This window comes from Marmota marmota, unplaced genomic scaffold (assembly GCF_001458135.2).
Source record: "Marmota marmota marmota unplaced genomic scaffold, marMar, whole genome shotgun sequence".
NCBI lineage: Eukaryota > Metazoa > Chordata > Mammalia > Rodentia > Sciuridae > Marmota > Marmota marmota.
The window spans coordinates 3953386-3979122 of NW_025999960.1; the positions used below are offsets into that span (position 1 = coordinate 3953386).

At 39.8% G+C, this 25737-nt stretch overlaps 1 protein-coding gene and 1 non-coding gene across 6 annotated transcripts in view; both read left to right on the forward strand.

Annotated features, from left to right (window-relative positions):
* Positions 1-25737, forward strand: part of Bicd1 (BICD cargo adaptor 1) — a 230738-nt gene that overhangs the window by 37052 nt on the left and 167949 nt on the right. The window lies entirely within an intron of this gene.
* LOC125616697 lies at positions 15044-15245 on the forward strand. Its single transcript, XR_007347441.1, has one exon. It is a non-coding gene; the product is annotated as a small nucleolar RNA SNORA73 family (small nucleolar RNA).

Here is a 25737-nt window from a genome sequence, read left to right on the forward strand (position 1 = left end):
GGATGTACACCAGTGTTAGAGTGTGTCCATAGCATACGAGAGGCCCTGGGTTCAAACCCTAGTGCTCAAGCAAGCATGCAAGCAAGCTAGCTGGAATCAGAGATGGGGCTTTAAAAAGAGAGGCAGGAAAAAAAAAAAAAAAGAGAGAGAGAGAGAACCTGAAGAGCATATGTTGGCCATTTCCAGCCAAGTACAATGTTGGGTTCCTGGAGTGGCCAGTTGTGACAGGCCTGTGTTATGGAGATAGGTGCTCTGGGTTTCAGAGCCTGGTGCAGTTATATTCAAATCAAGCAGAGCTCCTGTTAATTTAGATTCCATGCTCTCCCAGCAGGTGCCTGGCAGCTGGCTTGCTGGAGAGCCTGCCTTTGAGGAGAGGATGTGATTTTCTCACTGTTTCCTTCACTGACCTCTTGGTAATCATATGATTCTTTTTGTAAAATATATGTCTATTCAGATTTTGTGCATCAGTCCCTGTGGGTTTAATGCACATGAAAGAGTATCCTCAAGCTTCATTGAGACCGGAGTGGGTAAAGCTCCCCAGTCCATGGATTGTGACCCAAGTCATATCAAATTTACTGTGTGGTGCTTCCTGTTCGGGTCAGCTAGCGGGCAGGCAGGAAGGAGCTTTCCTGACTGATCATTCCATACGAACATGAGGCCTTCCCATAGGAATGTTTACAGGTTGCATTTTTTTTTCTTAAAAATAATAAAATTTAATGTGGTAAAAAATTTGTAATTGTAAAAAGGTGAAGCAGGAATTATCTAGAAAGTGACGAACACTATAAGCATTTCATACATGGTTCCCATACTGCACTGGGTTTCCTTGGTCTCAACTTCATGGGATAAGCCCTTTATGTACAGCCTGATCCCCTGAGTAAAGAATCATGATGCCCCAAACATGTATTAAATGTATATCTTGGGTAATATTGGAGTTAGTTTTGGTCATCAATAAAGATTTCCTCTGTGATGGATGGGCTGCTATCTTATAAAGGATGGTATTAATACAACTGTATGTTCTTGTATATTGTACATAACTTACAAATTTGTAATCAGTTCTGTAGTTCATACAACTTAATCCAACCTTCTTTTTATATGTTTCTATATGTAGGAGAAACCATTTTTTCTGAATTCAAGAAATACAATTTCACGTTGCTAAATTTGTATGCTTTGTCAAAGACACATACCAGGAAATGGACTGAAATGTAGAACAGTAAAGTAGGGGGCTTTAGATGTGCTAGGTGAACCAAGAAAAAGAAGATTAGAGCTAAAGAGATGCAGAACAAGAATTAAGGCAAAACATTGACCTAGCTGATGTGGGAGAATTCTAGGATCACAGAAGATCCTAGGAGATGCCTCATTAATTTTAGAGGCAATCCTAAGGTGAGAGAATAACCAGTTTGGGATTCCCTGATGGTACATGTCTTGTCCATTTGAACTGCTACAACAAAATACCTTAGGCCAGATAATTTATAAGCAACAAAATGTATAGTTCCCAGTTCTGGAGGTTGAAAGGTCCAAGGTCAGATCATCATCAGAATCAATGTCTAACGAAGGCTCTCTTTCTCCAAGATTGAGCGCTCACTTGGTGGGATGGAGCAAACTGCCTCCCTTAAAATTCTTTTGTAAGGGTGCTAGTCCCAATCATGACGGCAGACAGAGCCCTGTTGACCCAGTCACCTGCTAATGCTATCACACCCCTTAACTGGATCCCATTGGGTATTAGGTTCCAACCTATCATTTTTGGAGGGACATGAACATTCAGACAGTAGCAGTACCTATAGCTTATTTTGGCCTATCTGAAAGTTTTATCTAGAGAAGTAGGGGGTGGGGAATAGAAAAAAGCAAAAAGCTTGTATTTTTCCCTGATGTTGAGAATTTAAACTGGGCTTTTTTTTTTTTTTTTTGTACACACAGAATATCCTAGGAAATGCCTCTTCAATTTTAGAGGCAAATAGATGAAGATGGATTAAAAGAACTGAGCGTGGGGGCTGAACAGAGAGAACGATGATCTGAAAGGACACTTAGGTAGGATGTGTCTCTAGCTGTTCAGATGCCCTTTTTTTTAACTTCCACGAATCCACACAGTTGCTCTGTTGTGCTGTGGACAGGACATGTCCTAGGCTGCTGCATTGCACAGCTTTGGAGAGTAGAGATGGAAATGGTACCTGAGTTGTTATGCAGTGCAGATCTGCACAGCCTCACACAGGACCTCGGGGTGGCCCGTGACAGTGCTGAGTGAGTGATGGTCTGATATCTCACTCTGGTCCCTTACACAATACGTGAGAATATTCAGGTGGTCATTCAGAGACAGTCTGAAGAGAAGCACCCCTTCCATAGTGAAGAAGCCATACAAGACTCCTGGCAAATCCATTGACCTCTTCTGCTGAATATTTTCCTGACATTTTCATTATAGCTCTTCTTTGTAACCTTAATAGAACTGCACCATGCTTCCCAGCAATTCTGGTAAGTTTTTGTGTTTCAGCCAGCCCTTGGAAAAAAAAATAGGATCTACTGGCTTATATCTTGAGTGTAGGTATCAAAACAGATGGTGGTGGGGTTTTTGGAAGGATGGTAGCAGACGTTGTTTCCTGAGGATGTGACTTCCGTGATGTCAAAGAGTACTGAGATTTATATGATGGAAATTTCTGCACGAAGCAGGAGACAGCGTAGCATGTTCTCAGCAGGTTCCCTGTTCTCCCAGAGTCCTTCACATAGAGCTGCAGCTGCCTGTGATGGAGCCTGCACAGAATTCCACCAGGGACAGTCACTTGCCTTCTTTCTGCCTGTGCCCTCACAGCCCTTCTGACTGTTCTGGAGCCTCTGGCTGTTTGCCTGCTTGCTCAGCAGGTGCAGCTCATTAACTACTTGTATACAATATGACTATTGGATTATGGTACAGCTTAGCCTAAATCACTTACATCATTCATTCTTTTGGAGACATGCACACATTAACCCAGGCACAGTAAAGTGCAGTAAATATTTATTGCAAGGAAAGATGGATTGAAGGTCATGGTGCCAGGTACCTCTAGGCTTCTAACTGTACATGATGGTCAGTTCATGTTGGGGCACGATCAAATAAACTTGATCAGATCCTCCCTCTGGGAGTTTGTGAGACAGAGAGATTGTACTAGAAATGCCAAGGGTGGCAGCAGGAACAGCAGAATGGAGAGCAGCAGAGCAACTGAGTCACAGGACCCTGTCTGGTGATCCATGTAGATCTGATGTTGGCTGACATCCCTACTTCTGCCTGTATATGTCTTTCCATCCCCGCCTCCATGTAGCCCTTTTCTCCTTCCCAGTGGCCTTGATGGATAGTTCACAATCCTGTGAACTGCATGTCTTTAGTTTCAGTAGTCAGCAGAGACTAGCATTTTAAAATTCCAATTCCAGGGGCTGGGGATGTGGCTCAAGCAGTAGTGCGCTCGCCTGGCATGCTTGCGGCCTGGGTTCGATCCTCAGCACCACATACAAACAAAGATGTTGTGTCCTCTGAGAACTAAAAAATAAATATTGAAAAAATTCTCTCTCTCTCTCTCAAAATAAATAAATAAATAAAAAGACATTTGTTTAAAAAAAAAAAAAAATTCCAATTCCAGTTGCCAGGGAGAGAAAAATTGATGAACCTTCCTGAATTAGGTGTTTGCTGGCAACCCATAGTCCTATAACCAGGAGAAAGATTTGTGTGTATAAACATGGTTGCCAGACACAATCCTTGGCGGGGGGAGGGGGAGATTTGAGCAATGTTAGAATAAGTTTTCCTGTTGATGGAGTTATTTTGGTTGGCATGTCATAACTTTTATTTATTTTTCTTTTAAAGAAGTAAAGCCTAATTAGTATAGTAATAACATAGGCAGAGAAATACACAGCCATGTGGGATAGATTTGTGTAGTTTTGTTTTGCAGTGCGGGGGCTTAAATCTAGGGCCTGGCACAGGCAGCGCAAGTGCTGTACCATTGAGCTACACCCCAGCCCCTATAATGGCTAGATCTGCTCTGTCATCCAATACCTGGGTCTGACAGAGGATTGCTCAGTTACATTCCAGGAATGTCAGTAGTAAAACTGCTCTTAGTGAGTCACCAAGGCCTACCAATCAATTAAGATGTTTATCACATTACCAGTGCTGGAAATCAGAGTGGAGCCAAAGTTTACTCAACTCCAGATATTTGATGGCCTTCTTCAGGTTCACTAGGGACTTTATTTTAGTCAATAATATTTTTCCCAATGCTGAATGTTCTGGACCTAATGCTTTTTCTGTTACTCCTTCTCTGGGCTTCCATGACACTCTCCTCTCTTCCTCCAAGATTTCCCAGTTGTTCTTTATCTCCCCACTCTGTGAACTGGGACTGAGGTTGTCCTTAGTCGCTGCTCTTCTTTTTCACCCATTTTCATAAGTTTTTCCAGTGTCTTGATGCTAAGGAGGCACGATCCGGCCTTGACCTCTCCATATCCATTTCTTTGCAGACTGAATTGTAATTGAGTTGGCGATTATGTGTACAATTAGTAACATGCCCATGCCTTTTTAGTGTCGGCAAAATTCTTCCACTTATGTCAGCCTGATGCAGTGAACTTACCTTTGACAGCTTCTCCTTCCTTGAGTCCCATTATTGAGTCCTGTTGAGTTTGTCTTTGTGGTGACTCTAGGAATAATTCTTTGTTTTTTGTTGCTATTGTTATGACAGCAGACACAGATTCTCAGTGGATCCTTCATTAATTTCTTTGGAGAGCTTACTTTTTAAAAAACCACTGACCACAGCCAGAAATCACCAGAATCACATACAAAATATTTTCAAAATATATATGCTCTGGGCTCCATTATACTTAGAATATCTGGAGTGGCTTGAAAATCTTGAAAAATAAAAGCAGGTTCTATTGTAGAGCAATGCGTGGTGATTCTGAATATGCTCTTCCCTTTAGTACACCTTACCTCACAACTGTTAGTTTTTCTCCTCCCCCGCCTTCCTCCTCCCCTTCCCTCTCCCCTCCCTTCCCTCCCCTCCCCTTCCCCTCCCCTTCCTCCTCCTCCTCCTCCTCCTCCTCCTTCTTCTTCTTCTTTCTTCCCTTTTTTCTTTTTACTGAGATGGGATCTCACCAAGTTTCCCAGGGCTTAGTGATCAGTTCTTTAAATACCACTTAAATTCTTCTTTTTGCCAGCACCCTCCTCATGCCTGGGGGGTAAAGGCCCTCAGTCTGACCTGCTGTGCTCACCATTTCTCTATGTGAGCCCTCAACTCCTGGCAGCCAGTGTTTCCTTTATCTGTCACATTTGTGCTCATTCTTATGACTTGGCTGGTTTCATTAAAGTAGTTCTTCCTTAACTCCCTCAAGACCCTGTTCTCTACCAAGCCAATGAATACAACTCATAATGTTCTCCCTCACCCCCGATTTCTTTGCTTTTATCATCTCTACTGCTTATGTTATAACCCAGTACTTGATTATGAACTGTCTTGTATGAATGAACTTTTTTTTTGAAGTATTGAAGTAGATTTTTAGTTTCTTAAGAACAGAAAAGTCTTTGGTATCCTGTATGTACTCTTTCATATCCTGATATTGTGTTAGTAAGTTTCTGTTACTATAATAAGTACTTGAGATAAATCAAGTTAAAAAGAGGAAAAAGTTCATTTTGGCTCATGGTTCTGGAGGTTTCAGTCCAGTATTGCTTGGCCCTGTTGCTTTTGGGCCCGTGGCCAGCCAGTACATTTCAGTGGGAGCATGTAGTAGAGGAAGAGGCCAGGAGCTCCAATATCCCCCTCAAGGGCACATCCCAGGTGACTGAATTCCCTTCCAATAGGCTCCACCTCCCAGTAGTACCATGAGATGGGGACCCAGCCTTTGACACATGGACTTTTGAGAAACACTTATTCAAACCATGGCACACATACTAAGAAATATCTGTACTAATGGATTGTTGATAAGCTTTCTATTTCATCCTATATCCGGTTAAATAGATCCCATTTCAGGCTTTCCTCTGATTCACAACATTTTACCCCACATTGTTTCTGCAATTAGGCAGAAAAATGAGCATCTGTGAAGTCAACCTTTTTGTTTGTCTTAGTCTCAAAGGCTGCTGCTTTTTCATTAAGCTATGTTTTTTAAAATCCAGTATCTTGAATGACATTTTCCCCAGTTAATTGACATATTTTAAAATTTGTTTAATCCACAGTGCAGATAAGGGCTTAAAAGCAAATGTGAACTAGGTCCACAGCTGTACCCTGTCATCCACCAACAGCCTCATTGCATTGTTTCAAAGGCACAAGCAATCATTTACATTCTTTATTACCCAGGGGCATTTCCAACTGTTACTGAGATGCATCCATCCCTGGAGTAACCATCTGTGAATAGTAGCACCATAAGGTAGAGAGACTAAATCTAATTAATATGCAAAAGGAGAATTTCAGCTGTCCAGCTATGGAGATTAAAATTCAAGTTCAGGCCGAGGATTTTAGCTCTTTTTTTTTTTTTTTAAGCATCATATCTAGTTCAAGAACTCATTGCTTTAGGATTCTCAGAAGAGGGAAATACAGCTCTCTTCTTCATTGAGATAAGAACATCTAACAGTATCATCTTTAATGTTATTGTAAAAAATTTAAACTCTACAGAGAAAGCAAGTCCTAAATGCAAGGGGATTGTGATTGTTGCTATAGAGTAGCAAAGTAGAGTCCCTTCTCTTGTATGTACATCTGCTTGAACTCCCAAATCCCCATGATACAGGAAAAAGAATGCCTTAGTTTAATATTTCAGCTGCATTAAAACACAAGAAACAATACTGGGAATAACATTTGTTATGTATTAAGATATATTCACTTACATTAAGTGGGTTTTATAACAGAGACTTAAAATTTTTAAAAAATGTCTTTGCCTTTATTATGACATGTAACCCTGAATCATTTAAATGATCTGCCTGGCAAGATGTCCCGAGCTTTTCCAGTGATTCCCACCCACCTGGAAATATCTAGCCATGCTGCAGACCAGCACATACTTCAGAGAGATGTTGGAGGGTGATTTATAAGTCTCTGTGGACAAATAGCATCTTTAAATATAGTGAGGTCTTGAAATAGCCCTGCTGTGGCCCATTGAGAGGGAACTCTTCTTCTGAGGTCTACCCTGATGGTTGGAAATCAAATAGCAGACCCTGTAAGTTTGTGACAGAAACAGATCATCAGACACTTGCAAAGAGACAACAGCAGACTTGGTCTTTTCTTGCAATAAAATTGCACTTAAAAATGACTGCTCCTCTAGGGGTTTTGTGCACAGTGCTGAGGCATGCCGCATTTCTGGCAGTGGCTAGACAGCTCTCTGTGAATGGCAGGACAAGCTTGTCTGTGTGTGAAGTGCCTGCGCTTGTCCTGCCTTTGCCAGGGAAGACACAATGCCATATTCTCTGCTCCCCAGCATGGCTCAGCCCCCTCTGGGATGAATTAATAAAGAGATGCAGCCAAGGCAGCCTTAGCTGGGGCTCAGGTTCCCAACTATCACATTGCTGAGATCTAAGGACATGCTTACTGTAATTGAAGGGCTGTGTCACAGACCCTGTTGGCTCGAGATGGGGGACTCTGGGAGGTCATTGCTGATCATTGTGAACAGCATTCTGGGAGTTATTCAGACTGAACCCCGAGATCATTTTCCCTAAATTTTCAGGTTTTTGGTGTGTGGGTTCTGGACTCCGAAACTGTTTTCTAGAGAGCCATTAACCACCTTTCAGGTTTACATTTTTAATCATATCATGATGACCTCCCTAAACTTACAGGGTGTTACCCAACACAAGCAGGGGATGTGTGCTTGCAGAGCACTCATTTAGATCAACCAGGAAAACTGCTTGTGACACAGTCCCAGAAGCAGCTTTTTTTATTCTTCATAAATTATTTGAAAATTGCTTGTGGTCAAGCAAATTCTGGTCATGGAAAATTGTGTTGTTTTTATACACGCATACATATTATGCATATATATTATGTATGTACAAACACATAAACATGTACATATTTAAAATATACACACAAATATGTATATATACACACACATATATAGGTGTATGTGAGAAATACATTTTCTTTAGTGTTTTGTAATATGCAGTACTTTGTTTTGTTTTGCTTTTTGTAATCCTGGGGATTGAACCTAGGGCCTTGCACATGCTAGGCAAGTGCTCTACTACTGAGGTACTTTCAGCCCTTTTTTCTTTTGGTACTGGTGATTGAACCCAGGGACACTTAATCACTAAGCCATATCTTCAACCTTTTTTTATATTTAATTTAGAGACAGGGTCTCACTGAGTTGCGGAAGCTGGCTTTGAACTCTTGATCCTCCTGTCTCAACCTCCCAAGCTCCTGGGATTACAAGAATGTGCCACCGCGCCTGGTTTTCTCAGCCCTTTTATTTACTTTGAGACAGGATCTTGCTTGGTCACCAAGGTCGGCCTCAAACTTGTGATCCTTCTGCCTCAGTCTCCAGGGTACCTGGGAATAAAGGCGTGTACCAACATGCCTGGCTATTACTGTTTTTTGTTGTATATGAGGTGCTGTATACTAGGTGTGTATGGTCATATCTCTTTATCTTAAGATTAGTACCCACTTGACAGTATTTGAGCATTAAGAATAGAGAATAAAAAATAAAAGCTCAGGACTGTGGGGCGGGAGCTCAGTGGTACAGTGCTTGCCTAGCATGTGGGAGGCACTGAGTTCGATCCTTGGCACCACATAAAAATAAATAAAGTTATTATGTCTATCTACTGCTAAAAATATTTAAAAAAATAAAAACTCAGGAAATCCTTAAATTTTAATGCTTATACAATTTCTCAAAGAGGATGGTACTGTTTCATACAGAGTATATGCTACTGGCTATTATAGAAACAACAATCTTAAATCTTACACACCAAGAAATGTTTTTTTGTGTGTTTTGTTTGGAGGATTAAACCTGTGGCCTCCTGTATGCGAGGTCTGCACTCTACCACTAAGCTGCATTCCCAACCCAAGAAATATTTTGTAGACAAGCAAATTCTCTGACTTGCAGCTCATTTTTCACAATTAGTGAATCATTTAATCCTTACAATTATCTTATGCTCTAATTGCTATGTTTGTGTTAATAAAATCGAAAATAATTGTAAGTAATTTGCCCAAGCAACACAACCAACAAGGAGGTGGGGGTAGGACCCAGAACCTCAGACATCAAATACTGTTCTCTTTTATACTGTGTTATATTACAAAAAGAGATGAGTAGATTCTAGTTTAGACTTTTAAATTATTTATTTCCTAAGTAGTTTACATTATGTAGCATGGTTCAGTGTTTAAAAGAATGACTTCTTAAAAATGTATGAATTTAAGTTCTGGATCTGTTATTTGCTAAGCTGTGTGAACTTGGACAAATTACTTAACATCTCTGTGCCTCAGTTTTCCCATTTGTAAACTATGTATGTTAATAATACATACCAAATTCATAGTCTTACATTATTTATCTGTCTGCCTACACAAATGTATACATAATTTTCCTTCCTACTCTCTTGAAATATATAATAGAATGTGTATAAACACACACACACACACACACACACACACTTACACTGTAGGGAAGACATTTGGCAATGTTAGGAGACAGTTTTGTTGTCACAGTTGAGGGTTGTTATTGGCATCTAGTGTGTAGAGGTCAGAGGTGCAGCTGAATGTGCTACAAAGCCCAGGACGGTCCTCCCCAAAACAAAGAATTACCTGGCTTAATACGTAAATAGTGCTGAGATTGATTATCCCTGGATTAGTATAAATCAGCTATCGTCAATGTGAATATATATTTCTGTGTATGCAGAATAAGGTTTCTGTGTCACACACACACACTGCAGGACACAGACATAACTAACTGAGTTAGTAAATAAAAAACAATTTGAACTGTTCTCTAGAATATAATTATTGGAATCTATGTTAGTTACTCTTACTTATTTTTCTAAATCAAAGGTCTGATAGATTTATAGGTTTAAACACAGCAGACAAAATTGGCACAAATTTTGAAAGTATTAGGAATTGATTCAGGACATGAAATTCTTAGAAACATTCTTACCTTATAATTGAATCCAGGGTCTTATTTTCAGAGATAGGTACCTGATCCTTGCCTCTCTACATCGATTTGGGTTTCACTTTTTTGCATAGCCTTTTTGTAGGATCTTTTACATAAAGATGCAAATGTTAATGCAGGACCTTGACCTTCTCTTGAAGGGACAAAAAAGTGGTAGGAGCATCTACAGGCATATTGTTATCATTATTTTTGGGTAGTTTGAATTCACAGATTTTCATTCCTACACATTTTAGAGACCTGGGGCAAGAGCCCCAGCCTCTGTCTAAATATTAAAAAAGTGTTTCATCAAGGGGCCCCCTCCCCCTTCTGCTCCTTCTGGAAGTAACAAGTTCCCTATGGGGTGGTACCAGGGGCCTCCTGACCCCACATCTCCTTGCTACCATTTCTTTAAAACTCTTAGCACCGCAGCTCATTTCCAAGGTATTGCAAATGTATAACAATTTACCAGCATTATAGGTTAAAATATGTTTTTGTGATAGGGTACTTTTCCCATTTAGTATTTGGGAAAGTATTTTCAGAATGCAATACTATTAGCGAATGTTTGGAAGACAATGGGTTTGTAAGTTGGAGCTATACCTGCTCAGCTATATTAATAGTGGACCAGCATCTTACGATCTGGGGTCACTAGGACCCTGAGAGCCTCAGAGGAGGCTGGGGTCTTTAATTCAATAAGTCAGATATCACATGGTGTATTTAATTTTAATTTTACTATTAATTATTGAGCACCTTCCTGTAGGCTAAGAGTTGAAGTGGTTAAACTGTGGGCTTTGGAATTAGTTTGCCTGCTTTTAGATCCCAGCTTCCTTATTCCCTACTAGAATGTGACCTTGGACAAATTACTTAACTTATCCCATGACTCAGTTTCCAGAAATGAATGGGGGAAAAAAAAACCTATTGTGCAACATCCTAAGGTTTTTGTAAGAATTCATACATAGAAAGGACACTCCTGGCATATGGTGAGAAAAAAAAAAAAATTAGCTGTTCTTTTTCTCTGAACTCTAAAGGTGGCAGAGTTGGTCCCTCTCCTGAATGCACTTTATTTGGGGTCAGCCTTCTGCTACTATCATGAATCCTGCTTTCTTTTCTGCACTTTCACCCTGTGAAAAGTGTTGGAACCTCAGTTACACCATGTGGTGTCCCATCCTGTTCCCACCTCTTCATTCTTTCTGGCATATGAGCCAGTCAGAGGTATCTTTGATTTCCTAAGGTATTGTAGAACACTTGCCACTCTTGAGAATGCTTAAAAAAATATGTGTCAGCTGGGCGCAGTGGTACTCACCTGCCCAGCAGCTCGGGAGGCTGAGGCAGGAGGATCACAAGTTCAAAGTCAGCCTCAGTAACTTAGCCAGGCCCTAAGCAACTTAGTAAGACCCTGTCTCAAAACAAAAAATAAAAAGGGTTGGGGATGTGGCTCAGTGGTTAAGTACCCCTGAGTTCAATCCCTGATACCCACCCCCGCCAAAAAAAAAAAAAAAAAAAGGCTTGTTGAGTGAATGAATGGAAGAACAGCACCCATTTGTAGGTTGTTCACATTCTGTCACACAAGTTTGTGTGACTCACACAAGTTTGTGCCAGTTCCTGGCATATTATAGTCCAGCTGCTAGGGTGTGTAGGCAATGATGTGCATTTTTTTGAGAAGCCTGGTAGGACCGTAGGGGGGACACAATTTGCTGTTTAGGCAAAATGACACCAAAATATGACTGGAAAAGAGGAAAGTTCTAGAGAGCGTCGTGGTATGGAGCTGTTAAACAGACATGCTGCACCTCCTGGGAGCCCTTAAAGGTATCTGTGTAGCATCAGGTACAATAACCGTGTCCTCCTAATCCCGTGTAGCTCCAGTCAGAGTTGTCCCTCATCAGTCAGCACAGCACCAACCACAAAGCCTGTCTTTGGCGAGGAGTTTGCAGGGAGAATCGGTTCACCAGCATGTGGGAATCTGTAGTTGTCATGCTGCAGCATTTGCTGTGCCTCCAGCATTACTGGGCATTTGTGTCTCCAAGTGAAAATCTCCACTTAACCCACCCCTTGACAGGGTCTCTGGCTTGGATCCTGCCTGTAGGATCCTCCTACAGAAGAAAAAAAAAAAAAAATCCGCCTGCTTTGGACACAGTCTCCTTGTTTAGGATGGGTTGGACCTGACAGCCAGAGGTTCGAATCCAGACTCTCCCATTCCTAGTTGTGTCCCTCTCTGCAAGTATTTTGTTCCCTGGGCCTCAGATTGCTCACCCACAATAATGTCCATTGGTTATGAGTTTAGAAAACGTGCATTTATCACATACTTAGCATGTGCTGTAGTCTGGCCCATACTCATATTCAACACATAGTAGCTACTCTCCCTCCCACAGCCATGTCCCAGATCCTGGCTTAGCTCACTCTGGGTATTATCCCCTTTTGGAACCAAGCCCCCCTTTACCAGGCAGCTTTGCCTAATCCCTCAGAGAGGAGCGCACAGTGAGGAGGCTCTCTCCTGGTGTGCCTTCCTCTGCCCTTTGGATAAGATTTTATAATTCCCCGTATTGTTATGAAATGTCTTATTTTTAAAAATCTTAGATAACTATGATAATTTGTTGTATACTTTAGAAGTATTTTAATAAATATTGTTAAAATGAAAGTAATCATTCTTGGAAAGGCAGTGTTTATCTTGAAAATAGAAGTGCCTCATTAAAAAAAATATGGAAAATCAGGAAGAAAGAGAATGTTTCCATATGAAGTTTGGGTACCATAAGCTTACTCAAATTACTTTTAACTTTTGTAATTTGGTATGGAATTCCGAATCATCTTGAAGTAGTGGTGCCATTTGACATTGATTTTGTGTTTCAGAGTCATTTGTTCATGCAACAATTTAGGGTTTATTATGTACAAAGTACTGTGGTAGTTAGAGATTCCTGTTAATGTTGAAACATATTTATGTAGTATTTAATTTCAGATATCTTATCCACACATATATTCATCTACATGTTTTTCTTTTTGTATATGAAAAATTGTGCTCTTATGTGTAATGAGAAGTGTAATGCATTCCGCTGTCATATATAAATAAAAAAATATTTACAGAATAAAAGAAAGTTAAAACAAATGAAAGTAAGTAAAATTTCAGTTGTATTTAGGTTCTGAGTTTGCTTTTATTTGCAGCTAAGACTACAGTATAACTTTATAACTGTCTAACATTTTTAAAAGCATTTTTACAGACGAGGTTAACTGTTTGGCTCTATAAACAATACCCATATCATCTGTCTGGAAGCTGTAATGACACAATAATATCTATTACTGCCCATAATCAGATAAAAAAAAGATTTAGATGTCATGATGTCTTCAGACTCCCCTAAATCCAGTCTTTAACATGACCTTCTGAGCCCCCCAGTGGGTAAAAACTCTGAGCCTGCAAACACCCTTTGCCAGTCATTACCCATCATAATGCTGAGTAGTAACCCCTCCAAGCTGAGAGATGGCGTACTGTGAGAACAAATGAAGGGAGCTCACCCTAGAAAGAACATTAGTGCCATCAATACGATTCAGCCAGAGACCTGCGCTCCATTAGCGGTGTGTCAATATGACTAATTATTTTCCTCAGTACTGATGTCATGATTGCCTTTCCCCCCTTCATCTTTAGGAGGGAATAGTTTTGCTTACCGTAATTGTTGAATGGTAGCCATGGCCAGAGGAGTCTTCCTGGACGTTTTGCATTGTCATCATTACTGGTTTCTTTGATATATGAATTCCTGACTGTAACTTGCCTTCATTTGAAGGTTAAAATTGATCAGCTGGACTAAATGTTCAATAAGTTATGAATTCTAGAAATTCCTGATGGTATCTACTGCCCAGGGTGAAATGAAAGCATGTGGAACTTTAAGAGTAATCAGAGTGTAAAGATAATCAGAGATTGGATTTCTATAATTACTTTGTTAATTTCTGCTCCCTCAACTAAGTCGTAAGCTCCTAAAGTGCAGGAACAAGTATATTTTGTCACTGTAATCCCATCTCCTTGTACTGTATAGTGCCTGGTCAGTAAAAGGCTCTGGATAAGTATTTTTTTTACACCTTTATTTTATTTATTTATTTTTATGTGGTGCTGAGGATCGAACCCAGTGCCTCGCACATACCAGGCGAGTGCTCTACCACTGAGCCACTACCCCAGCCCCTGGATAAGTATTTTTTAAAAATGATCTTGTGTCTTTTCATGAATTTTTGCTCAGGTGTCTAAAGCTACCAGGTTTAGAACTGTACTACCACTACTGTAGCAAAAAGCCACGTGTGTGGTCTGTGGATAGTGTCCATAATCAGGACACTGCGAATACTATTGCTGGTTCCAGAACCACTCCAGGTCAGCTATGATGTGCATCAGTCAGCGCTTGGTCCTTACTGTACCCATCAACACCCATGAACTGAGGGAACACACATCATAACCCCTGGCAGCACTGTTTTAGAGAAAGAAGGTACCTCTATGACCATGCTCAATGGCAGAATCTGCCATGTTTCTCACTCCTGCTTTGTGTCTGCTTGGTGGACTCTAAACCACACTCAGAAACCTGGGTGCCAAGAAGTCTGGGTGCAGAGAAGTTTAAAAAACATTTGGCTCATGCTGGAAAAAAGGAGATCATTAGGAAGAAGTTGGGATAGATGTTGAGCACCAATCTACTATTCTGCCTCCTTTATATCCCATTGTCAGTCTTGGGAAGGGTGTTGTTTTTCCAGTACCCCAAATGATTTGACATGTATAAGTGACATGGGGTAGTAGTTATGAGCACGGGATCCACTCATGATATTTGATGTCAAATCCTCTATGTGAACTAATTTCCATATCTGTAAAGTGGACATTGTCTTTCTTCAGAATCTGACTTTGAGGAATAAATGAGAGATAGAATATGATATGTTTAGCAAAGTGCTTTGCAAGTGGTAAGGGATCAATATGTGTTAGCTATTGTAATTCTAACCCTTCTTCGCTTTTTGACTTCTTGTTTGGAAATGGAAACGCTTTAATTAAAAAATAAAATCTGATTCAACCTGGATACCCCAGGAAGTCACTGTCTCTGGCCCCTGTCCACGTGGCACAGGGGAACACAGGCTTTGCTCCATGATGTCCAGGCCCTTTCACAGCATTGGAGATGAAGCTGGGCTTTGTGTGTACATCTGCATATTCCTAAAACTTCTCAGAATCCTGTGGACAATGACCGAGAAGATAAACCAAGCAGAAAACATGGTCTAGAATATTAAGGTTTTTAATTAGACTAAGCTCTTTAAGAATCCAACTTTCTTTCCTTCTTTCTTTTTTTTTGTGTGTGGGGCTGGAGATTGAATCTAGGACCTTGTGCATGCTATGCAAGTGTTCTACCACTGAGTTACACCCCAGCCCAAGAATCCGATCTTCAAAAAAATTAGGAAAAAATTTGAAACGTCATAGCTTTAAATTCTAAATTTAATGTATTTATTTGGAAAGAGCAGTCTGAAATTTCATGAATGTTTCTTGCAAATGTATAATTATGTAGCAAGGGTCTTGGGTCTTGAGAATTGTTGCGATATTTTTATCTGCTTTTTATTAGCACTATACCTAAGCAACTAGAAATTGAGATTGATTTTCATTATAGTAGATTTTAATATGAGTGTAACAAATTACGTTGTTTAATTCTTCCTGGCTCTTTTAATTCTTTCTTGCAGTAACTGAAGATTTATTATGTACCAGGAGCTGAGGTGGGAAGATAATCCTGTATGAAACTTAATGATATAGATTCTTTATGTAATAATATTTTTATTATAAATTAATACTTCTTATAGAGAATTTAACAATAAGAAAGTATATAGAGAATAATATCAAGTCACCTATAATCACAGAATTATACAGAGAGCTGTTGTTGACAAAATGATATTTTTCTTTTTTTTCTGTATATTTTTACTTTAAAAAATTAGTATCATCAAATACTCATGTGTCCCTTTATAAATCCTACGTCCCTTCTTCTGAGTTAGAGTCATGAGTCGAGGTCCGGGAACAGTTTCACCAGTGCCGTTTCCAGGCAGAGGAAACAGTGCATTTGCTTTGTTCCTTTTCCTTCCCGTGGAAATGAACTTGGAGGTGGTATATTCAAGATGGCACAGTTATGAAATGGAGGAGGTACTTTCACGTTTATCGGAGAGAAATAAACATGTTAAATCATTGAGAGTTTCAGATTTGCCTGTTGTAGCAGCCTCTGTTAATTATCCTGAAATTCATCTTGTTTACCAATGGTATTGATCAGAATATATAGTACAAAAGTTGAGACTAAAGAAAGTTTACCACCACGGCATCTGTCTTTGTCTCTTTCTCTTTTTTATCAACATCAATCTAGTCAATGTTTTAGACTGAGAAATTCTCATCAAATAGAGGAAAGTGAATGGACTGGGAGAATTCTCAGCTGTTAAATGGAACTTCATTGTGTTTGTTGCGAAGGCAATTAGTATAATTAGAGAAAGCCAAATATGACCTGGCCCTCTGTTTCTTTTCCTTAGTGGTGAGGGTCAGAAATCCTTTCAGTAGCACATTGATAGTTAAAGAGAAAGACAGATTGTTCTTCAAGGATCTCAAAGGACAAAAGTGAATCCATTAACACTCTAGGAAACAATCTGACTATTGGGAGAAAATTCAAGACCTTCTAAAATGGATTTTAGAAGGTCACAGGAGCCAATTGTCGCATTTGTGTTCTCCGTCAAAATTGTTTTAATTGAGCTCTGTAACAACTGTGCGTTCTGACAGTGGGGTGAAATGGCACATCTGGGGCTCTAGGGGTGAAATTAGCTGATGTGGTCCTGCCTTTGCTGCAGCAAAGGGAAGTCTCTTGGGAAAGATCTAGAAGGGACCATAAGTTGGACAGAGTATTCCTTGAGACTCTGAAGTTATTTTAGAGCTCAGAGGAATTGCAACAAAGATAATTAGGTTCATGAGGATTAAATGCAATATTATGAGAGGAAACGCTAGAACAACTGGAAGAGATGTTGAAAAGAGACTCTAGCATTTACTTAAGTTTGGATTTATATGAACGTATTTGAGTGGATGTTCTGTAAAAAGTTCATTTGTTGGGGGCTGGGGCCATAGCTCAGTGGTAGAGCTTGCTTAGCACATGTGAGACACTGGGTTCGAGTCTCAGCACCATATATAAATGAATAAATAAAAAAAGGTCCATTGACAACTAAAATATATTTTTTAAAAAATTAATTTGTCAGAAAGATTTGGATTAATGATAAGACCGCCTCAGTCCTGCCTTAAACTAATTTACAACTTGACTGGTGGGAAGATATGTGAGGACTCATCTGTTCAAAAAAACAGCACAATAAAAAGCATTGTAAGATACCTCAAAACTATAGAGAAATACATACATGTGGACCTGGTCAGAAACCCTGAAGGGGCTCTACATAAATGGAAAGTTGTAGATGATCTTAGTTGAGGTGTTTCTGTGAATTATGAAGGCCCATCTCAATGAATGGACTATGTTAATATGACTATGAGGTTTCAAACACTGTTAAGAGATTTTTATTAAATTGCTATTTTGTCCCTCCCTCCCCCAAGACATTTGGCAATGTGTAGAGACATTTTAGATTGTCATGACAGGGAAGCACTACTGACCTCTAGTGGGTGGAGGCCAGGGATGCTGTTAAACAGAGGTTTCATCAGATGGTCTCTACAAAGAATTACCTCCTATAGTGCTGAGGCTAAGAAACCTTGAGGTCAAATAAGCTAGGGAAGCTGTATTTAAATGAGAAAAGAGAGAAACCTGGAGAAAATAAAACTAGCAACAGTTGTTATCTCTACCAAGCACAGAGCCTGAGACAGACTGAAGAAAGGATGTCTGCCTTACTGAGATTATAGGATCAGCAATCCTGGGTCCTAGTTTGCATCCTGACTGGGGGCAAGTTCTAGACCCTACTAAAGCCTCAGTTACCAAAACTGAGAATAATAATGACAACAACAGTACCTGCCTTATAGACTTTTGGGAATATCAAATAAGAAATAGAAATAAATTCATATCATATTGCTTGATAATCTTTAAATGACCAATTGGTAACTACACTCAGCATAGAAATAAAATGGAAAAGATGTCAACCAAACTGTTTGTATTGCTTATCACAGACCCTTGATTGTATATTGCTTATCACAGACCCTTGATTGTATTAAAAATGTTTTCACCATAGCATGTATTACTTTTATAATAAGAAAATGATAAATTTTTTTTTTACATCAATTCAAAAGGAAGCTGTGGATTGCATATCATCAACTCTAAATGTTCTGTTTTCCACAGTCAAGTTGAGGTTGTCCCAGTAACAAAATAATCAGATATTTCAGCCAGTCCCTAATCCATGAATGTGTGGAAAGCTGCATCTCTCTGTCACTGGAAGGAGGTAAAATGATTGTTAATATTCTGATATAGCAAAAGCAATGGAGTATTTATGATGGACTGGAGAATGGATTATAGGATTTGGTTTTGCTGTAGTTATTCACATATATTTGTGTTTTGTTTGATCTTTAACATTATTTCTATTTCAATGGGCATGTAGCAATTTTATGCTTAAAGTTATTCTTACTTGACAGGGATTTATCTACTGCCAGTTCCTATGAGTAAGGAAACCCAGAGGCACTGTTTCTTATTGGTTAAAACATAGACTCTGGAGCCAGGCTTCCCTGTGACAAACCCCAGCTCTACCACTCAAAGCTTTTCGACCTGGGGAAGTTACTTTATTTCCTTGTGATTTGGTTTCCTCCTCTTTGAAAAGGGAGAAATAATGCCCTTAAAAGGTAACATAAAAGTTAAAAGGAGACAGCATGAATATCATCCTTAAACAATGCCTGGTTTCTAACATATCCTCCGTAAGTGCTAGTTGCTATTATTTGAAGGCTGATTTTTTTTTTTAACACATCACAAAGAAGAAAGACACAGTATTAACTTTGATAAGACAAAAATTAATTTTGGTAGCCATTCTCTAACATGTAGATAAGAAACACCAGACAGCCGTCTATTACTTAGTTCTATTTTAATTAAGCCAGTTTTATCAGATTGCATTCTATGGTTTATTCATGCTGCTGATTACACAAGAAGATCATGGTGTTTAGATCTACCCGCTAATGCATGACCATAGCTTTTCCAAGTTGTAGTTACTTATAAAACTCTTTCTTCACTTCTTACTGTTCCTCAGGAGAGCTTCCCATATGTGTTTCTATCATGGAATAGTCTGAGAAAGTGTTATCAGAGTCCTAGGCCAGAGGCCCAGGTCTGAGGGTCCCAACAAATCAGGTCTAGCCACTCACTCCAAAAAACAAAAAGTATAATGGTGAAAAGCAGGAAAGGAACTTGAATCAGCATAGCCAGTTGGAGAGATGAGTGAGATCTAGTGTCTCAGCCCTGTCTTTTGAGGGGATGCTGACATGAGTTTTAGCTTGGAAGAGAAGAAGAATTTGGGCTGGGGCAAAGATCTGCATAATTAAGCAGTTTTGGTCAGACTGTGGTCTGGCTGATCATTATGTCAGTTCTGGTCACACACAGTCTACAGGGGTCAAGGAAGTAGCCACTGCTCAGGGGGTAATTTTCATTGCTTCAGAGGAAATTTCCCATCAGATCTGTGATCCTGGAAGGGGATGATTGCTCTCAGGGGAGGCAGCTTCATCATGGGTTGATCTGCCTGCAAGCCTCACCATTCCTGGAAGGTGGGCAATGACTGAAGACTTCTGTGCTCCACCCCAGGGGTCTGGAACAGGATGTCAGAGCTGACAGTGGACAGTCTGCTAAAAATCTGCCTTAGCTATTCTTCTTTTGGTGTCTTCAGCCTTGAAGGGGGAGGATGACCAGCTCCGGATGAACACTCCTTAAATGGTTAACATGCCCACATGCAGAGTTGAGCAGGAATCTGATCCAAAGTTTAAACTAATAAAGGAAATAGGTAAAAGTGAAGACGGAGATGCCACGCTTGAGCCTGCTTTTAATGACCCATTGGACATCCGCAGGCCCAAGTACAGAGTCTGTACTTTAACAAAAATGGTCTCTAAGTCCCTCTTATAGAAGTACAATTTTTTTAAAAATATATTCTTTTTAGTTATGCCTAACAGTAGATTTTTAAAATTTTTTAAATTTTTTTTGGTGCTGGGAATTGAACCCAGGACCTTGTGCATGCGAGGCAAGCACTGTACCAACTGAGCTATATCCCTAGCCCGGTAGAATGTTTTTTGACATAGCATACATATATGGAGTATTACTTCCCATTTTTGTAAAAGCACAATTCAATGGAATAGGTGGTAGAAGAGCCAGGAGTTCAGAGGTCCCTTTTTTCTGGTGCAGTTTCCTGTTCCTTGTCTGCTCCCAGGGTGAGATGTGGTAAATGAACTTTCACTTAAAGAGTCTCAGTTCAGGACTGAGGAGCAAAGCCCCATGAGGGTCCAGGGCAAGAGTGGAAGCTGGCTGCTCAGGGGTGCTTCTGTCTTGGTCTTTGAGGGAAGAGAATGGGAGGTTTGTTGGGGTCTTTGAGACTGAGGTGAGAACAGCTACCTGACATTAAACTGATAGGAACCAGCAAGTCATAACAGTGGTCCATCGCTGGCAATATTTGTGCTGAAAAATCTTCAGACCCAAACTGCCTGAGATGTTCAACAATGTAGAAACTATGGACATGAACCAAACTTTTAGTCAAGTCCTGTATGGATCCAAAATAGATTTCTGAGAAAAACTCTGACTTGTGTCCATCTGCTCTGAGGAGATAGAACAGCCTTGCCCCTGGATATGATTCCTAGTCAGGACTTTAATTTCCATAGTGAATTTGGGCTTAATGATTTATTTTCCCTTCCAGGCTTTCATGGGGATTTACCTGGAACTGTTGATTTTCTCATAAAATGTTCAACTGAAAAAAATTATTTTCAAGAAAAATAATCTATAAAATATTATTTACTCTGATGCTTGGCACAATGAATATTTATTGTATTATTGAGTCTATCCTAAGTATTTCAAAGTTTATTTTCTAGGTTAATGGCTTCTGAACTCTGCCACAGAAGCCTTTGAGGCCTTTGGGGAGGGAAGACAATAAAAGGAAGGAAAGGTCCAACTTTGCCTTGATCTGTTTTATATACTTGACTTCTCTAGAAGGTTCTCTCTGAAGAAAAGTTTTCTTTGTTAACCACAGAGAAAACCACTTCTACTGACAAATAATATTTGTGTGTATGTGTGGTGTGTGTGTGGTATGTGTGGGGGACTGGGGACCAAACCCAGGGCCTTGTGTGTGCTAAGCACATGCTTCACCACTGAGCTACATCCCTGTCCCTGCAAATGACGTGTCATCCTGAGATCACCAAGGTCACTGGACAACTTCCATTGTAAAAGCCACTCATGTTGCTTTACTGTCCTAAAGAAATACCTTCACCAAATTTGTTGAACTATTCCTTTATAGTATATTGAAGGTTCATACAAGAATGGCCTCTCACTGTGCAACCATAGAATATGGGTCCTTTTGATCTGTGTTCCACACACAGGTCTCCCCATCAAGCATCTTTCTGAGTTCAGTCCTAAGAAAAATCTTATTTCACTAGAGAATAATTTCCCTTCTCTGACAATGTGAAGTATACAGAGAAGTGTATTTTATTTTCAGCTTTTCCTTAGAGGTCCTGAAAAATCCTGAGCTAAGTTTTCTGCTCATCACAGAAATGGTATTGACTTTCAGGGGTTGGAATATTTATTTTCTCTCTTCCTTATCTATTTCCACCTATTTTTACCATTTAACCTCCACTTTATTTTATATGCCTCTTTGTGAGCTGCCTCCAGGGCTTCTTGGAATAGGGCAGGATATAAGTTCAATAAATAAAAGATGTCTAAACCACTTATGGAGAAGGTCCTCTTGGGACATAGCTGAAACATTACTGATAGAAAGGGACCTGGCTCCCACCTTCTACAGGAGTACTGTTTTCTCATTTCTTCACATTGTGCTTTAGTCTTTAAAGGTTGTAGGATTGTAGGTAGCATATTAGAAGGCTGATGGATCTGTATTTATAGCAGGTGAAGTCCTGTTTACAAAACGTCACCCTAATGAACTTTAGAGTTACTGCTTACTTGGGCTGGCATAATATTGTGTGAGCAAAATTTCCCAAAGGGTATTATCAGTTTGAACAGAGATTAGTGGATCACTGAATTTTAGGATTTCAAGTGACACTAGAGATCATCTGGCTCAGTGATTCTCAACCAGGGAGATGTTTGTTAATGTCTGGAGACATGTGGTTGTCACAACTGCTGCTGGCATCTAGGGGTAGAGACCAGGGATGCTGCTAAGCATCCTACAGAGCCCCAGGGAGCCCCCACACCAAAGTGGTGATGCTTCTGGGGTTGGAAACCCTGATCCAGACCAATTACATAGTACTTCAAATAGACTGAGATCCAGAGTTTAAATGACCTGTCCTTCCAATATAAGATCAAAAATATAATTACCCAGATTCATTCTTAAAATAATGAAATGATGAAAAATCTCCCTTTAAGATTGACAAGAAGGCAAAGACCTCTGCCTTGGAGAGCTGTATGTGGCAGCCCTGTCGGAGTCGGGCATGGCTGCTGAACTTATTTGGCCCTGTGGAGCGTGAACAGCCTCAACATATGTCTCTTTCAGGTGGGAGCCTTAGACGCACCTGTTTGATGTGTCATTCTGCCTCCCTCTGCCAGCGTGGCCTGCAGTGTTCCAGAGAGAGGCAGCCACAGCTGCTCCATGTTGGGGACATGCTGGGAACTGGAAATAGCCTTTTACTGCTGCTTTTAAAATGTATTCACATTATCAACTAGGACCTTAGGGAGTGTGACATACAGGGCTGGGCGGCTGAGCAAGATTTTGTTGCTTTCCTTTCCGTTGTACCTTAAGATCTGCATGTGCAGCCTTCAATTCTTGCTCCTTCTGTGGTTCCTCAGTCGGGTCCCTTTTTGTTCACACCATCTGGAGCGCATGGTAAGGCTTCTGCTGTGGTCCTGCTATGACTGAGATAGCAATACGAGTGCTTTCCCTTTTTGTGATTTGTTATTTATATTTTTAAAATTATAGTCCTGAAATAGCTTGAGCACTAGACAGCAAGACAGAATTTTCCTTCCTTTCTCCTGTGTTTTTTTTTTTTCTCTCTTCTTTTTATATTTGCTTCTACCCAGGACTGGGCACCAACGCACAGATGGCCAGCTGGCTTTTATCTACCTATATATGTGGAAGTCTAGAATGATCCATTACCTAAAGAGGAGGGAGTAGGTGCTAGTGATGTGGTACTGGAGTTAACAAGCAGCTAGGTGTTTTGGGAAAGGGGTGGGTGGTTTGGTTTTATTCTAGGTACTGTTTATAGGGAATGAAAGAGGAGGTTCCTTCTGTCAAAAACCTTGGAGTCTTGCAAGGAAATGTACTCATAAGCAAGCTATTCTGCCTCCTTACTTCTAAATTCACACTTGAATCTCTGATCGTGACACTTCAGTGGTGAGGAAATCACCCTCTGAGACAAAAGGCGATAAGAGAACAGAGTCCAGAGCTTTGTCTTGGGGGCTTACGGGAGAGCCTGCTGAAGTTACTTTCTCTTCCACTCCCTACCTGCCATTGGTCCTTGCCACACTTTAGGTCTTTTAAAGGTGTGAAGAACTCCCAGGACTCAGGCCTCTTTTATCTTGTTCCTGTATAGAAAAGTCTGATGGCTTCCATCCTCCAGGGAATATTATGAATGACTGCTGTTATTCTCAGGAGGGTCTGACAGGTAGACCGCACATGCCCTCATTTCCTATGTGCTTACCACTGCCACACACAGTTCCAGTGTTGGGGATCCACTGCTAAATGAGGCAAAGTCTTTTCTCTCTTTTTTTAAAATTTTTTAAAAACATTCTTTTAGTTATTGGTAAATCTTTTATTTTATTTATTTATACACAGTGCTGAGAATCGAACCCAGTGCCTCACACATGCCAGGCAAGTGTGCTACTGCTGAGCCCCAGCCCCAGTCTTTTCTCTTAAGGTACTTACATTCTCAGTATTGATCCCCACCCCATATCAGGCCCTAGGTAGGCCAAGCCATCCTCCGTTCTCCTTCTCATCTTTTTTTTTTTTTTCCCCTTCTCATCTTTGAGTAGGCCTTGTTGACTTGTTAAGCCAACATCACCAGCTTATCAGGCAACAGCATAACTAATACCCATAGTACAAAATGCCTAATTCACCCCCGCCCCAGCTCCCAGCTGGCTGGCCAGGGTCCTTCTCTGCTTAGGTAGAGAGCTGGTGACCACCCTCAGTTGGGTACCTGCTGGGTACTCACTTCCACTTGGGGAAGCTCCGTCCTGCTTACCCGACTGGCTGTCTCCATACTCCCTGCCTGTGTGGAAGGCACTTGCCTCTCCACTGTCCGTGAGAACTGCAGTTTATCTTAGCTTCTGGGAAACCTTTTCTAAAAAAAGAGAAAAAAGAACTTTTAGAGTCATGCTTACCTAGTGTTAACTTCTAAAGGAATATGGAATCTCTAGGAATTGTTTTTTTTTCCCACAAATAGGCTCTTATTTAGATTTCCAGAAATTATTTTCAGATGAAAACAAAAAACAGAACAAATCAAAAACTAGTCTGCCTCTTCCCACAGAATTCTAAAACACCTTCCACATAATGATCGTCAACATATTTTAACGTTGTTTATGGCAGAAATAAAAATGCATCATCACATTTTTTCTTTTGGGTAGTTCATTGTTTTCCCCATGAATTCATAGGAGTTCTTTGTCTACTTGTGAATATTTTTACTTTGTCTATTTTGAAAATAGTTTTTCCTTCTGTACCGTTTTTTCTTATTTTCTCTATTTATATACCTTTTTTCTTATAAGAATGTAAGATGCCTACACAAAGGTGCCTACACAAGTTCATTTTCTGTTGTATACAAAAATGTGTACCAAATCCCTCAATTATATAAATATTCCTAACTTTCTTCTAAAGTTTTAAATTCCATTTTCCAGTTAAAGTTTTTTTCCAATTAAAGTAGAATGATTATTCTCTTCTAGTGGGATGACCAGTTGTGTCAACATTATTAACTATCTTGCCCTATGAAATGAATCATTAGCTCTGTTTATATTCAATCTTTTCCCAGATTTTCTGTTTTGCTCCACTGATCTATTTGCAGGCCAGTGTTGTAATGTTTGAAAGCACTGTCTTTAACAGAAATTTTTTAATTATTATTATTATTATTATTATTATTATTATTTTGGTACTGGGGGTTGTACCCAGGGGCACTTTACCACTAAGCTACATCCCAAGACCTGTAAGTTTTTTTTGTTTGTTTGTTTTTAATTTTAAAATAGGATCTCACTAAGTTGCTGAGTCTGGCCTTGAACTTGTAGTGGTTTAGCCTTGGCCTCCTGAGTCACTGCGATTGCAAGAATGCACCACTCTGCCTGGCTTTTAATGGAAATTTTAAAATAGTAAAGCCTTCTTATTGTTTTTAAAATAGCTTTCTGGGTTATTTCTAGATTTTTATTTTTTAACAAATGAAATCATTTAGCTCCAAAACCTCACTGGGAATATAAATGGAATGAAATCTTCTGATTCACCATCATGGAATGTATTTACATTTATTCAAATCTTCTTCTTTGGTTTTTAAAAATAAGAGTGTTATAGTGTTCTTCACCTAAGATGTGTTCCTCTCCTCATATTTTATAGGATTTTTTTTTGTAATGGAAAAATGGAAATTTCACTTTTACCTGGTTATTATTATTATAAAGAAAA